The following is a 1794-nucleotide window of genomic DNA, read 5'->3' as shown; positions in this document are numbered from 1 at the left end:
CAGCACGTGAAGGCCTGGCGCTCCTTGTAAATGGTGTCGCAGAAGGGAGCTGCCTGGGAAAGACGGATGCGGCAAGTGAAAACTTGTGCCACGTCGGGGTTCGAGCTTGGATATACTGCCTACTGCGAGCAGGCGTCTTACGCTTTATTTGTTTCAGTCGCCAGTCTGACCTTTAGGTTGTACATTCACTCTGTCCAGCAATCGGTTTCACTGGCGTCGGTCCTTCGGCCAAGAATGTGAATGCTTTCCCGTTCCCTAATTTTCATAGTACTCGTTTTCCTTCTTTTCAAACAACTTAATTCTTTATACACTGCCGGAAAAAATTAGTGCACCTGGGAAAAAGCACCAAGAAAGCACTCCGTCTTCAGGCCACGGGTGGCCTACCGGGACCATCCGACCGCCGTGTCATCCTCTGTGGAGGATGCAGATAGGAGAGGCGTGGGGTCAGCACACTGCTCTCCCAGTCGTTACGGTGGTATTCTTGACCGAAGCCGCTACTATTCGGTCGAGTAGCTCCTCAATTGGCAACAGCGCATGGCGGCCTGGATGGTCACCCATCCAAGTGCCGACCACGCCCGGCAGCGCTTAACTTCGGTGATCTTACGGGAGCCGGTGTATCCACTGCGGCAAGGCCGTTACCTGCACCTGGAAAGACAAAGTCGTTTTGATCCGATGACGGCATATACTACCAGGGTGATAGTAAATGTTCTGATAATGGTTTCAGCGTCTTCCGACAACAGATAGCGTAGTGCCCCAGCTACCACCACCTGTGTTTACCCTTTAACAGGGAATTCTCACAGCCAGAAGGCGGAGTATGGTGCTAACGTGTGAAGCAAGTAGCATCAACTACGGCGCTGAAACGAACCTGTGCTTCCCACAGCCAAGTGAGCGAGTTTCAAAGGGGTCTGAGCTGTTTACTGCTCAAATTACACAGCTACTCAAGGAAATAGGAAGCTAGGGATCTTTGTTGATGGACAAACTCGTGGTTGGCACCTAATTTTAATTTTGACTAGAGAACAACTTTCATTATTACAAATTACAGAATAAAAAAAATGGCAACATAAAAATTTAATTCAGACCCTTTTCCCTTTTTTTCGCTGGTACAACATACAAATTAATTTTTCACAGACTGAATTACATTAAACACAATTAAGATTTTAATTAAACAATGAACCTGAATACTGAACCATAATCAGCGTTGGCAGGAAATGTCAATTATAACTCACACGTAATTCAAAAACGGCTCTGAGCACTATGGGACTTAACATCTATGGTCATCAGTCCCCTAGAATTTAGAACTACTTACACCTAACTAACCTAAGGACATCACACAACACCAAGTCTTCACGAAGCAGAGAAAATCCCTGACCCCGCCGGGAATCGAACCCGGGAACCCGGACGTGGGAAGCGAGAACGCTACCGCACGACCACGAGCTGCGGACCTCACACGTAATCATTCATTGCGTGACCACAAGATAAGACACTAATTATATCTTCAAGCCAAATTTAAACAGCCATAAAATTCACAAAACTTCATTGGCACAAGAACGAATCGAAATTTAATAAAACTGAGCCGGCCACATAATAGTACACATCCAAAAATTCTTTTGCTAAAACACAAGGTGGCCAAAGAAGGAGAACCTCCCCAAACAGGAATGATAGCAAGAATTACAGCGTTCCCCAACAGTATGCAAATAAGCAAAATTTACATTAAATAAAAATGACGGTTGTTATCTCAACCACTAGTATAATGTTTAAAAATCTTCCAGAAGAAATAAGGTTATAAACTAGTAG

At 45.1% G+C, this 1794-nt stretch overlaps 1 pseudogene; it reads right to left on the bottom strand.

The window, feature by feature from the left end:
* Positions 1-522: 522 nt before the first annotated feature.
* On the bottom strand, positions 523-640 carry LOC126485766 (5S ribosomal RNA; annotated as a pseudogene).
* Between the last annotated feature and the right edge of the window lie 1154 nt (positions 641-1794).

The sequence above is a fragment of the Schistocerca serialis genome, chromosome 6 (genome assembly GCF_023864345.2).
Source record: "Schistocerca serialis cubense isolate TAMUIC-IGC-003099 chromosome 6, iqSchSeri2.2, whole genome shotgun sequence".
Lineage (NCBI taxonomy): Eukaryota > Metazoa > Arthropoda > Insecta > Orthoptera > Acrididae > Schistocerca > Schistocerca serialis.
Note: the sequence above shows the minus strand (reverse complement) of the source record. Positions and strands in the feature narration are given on the sequence as shown.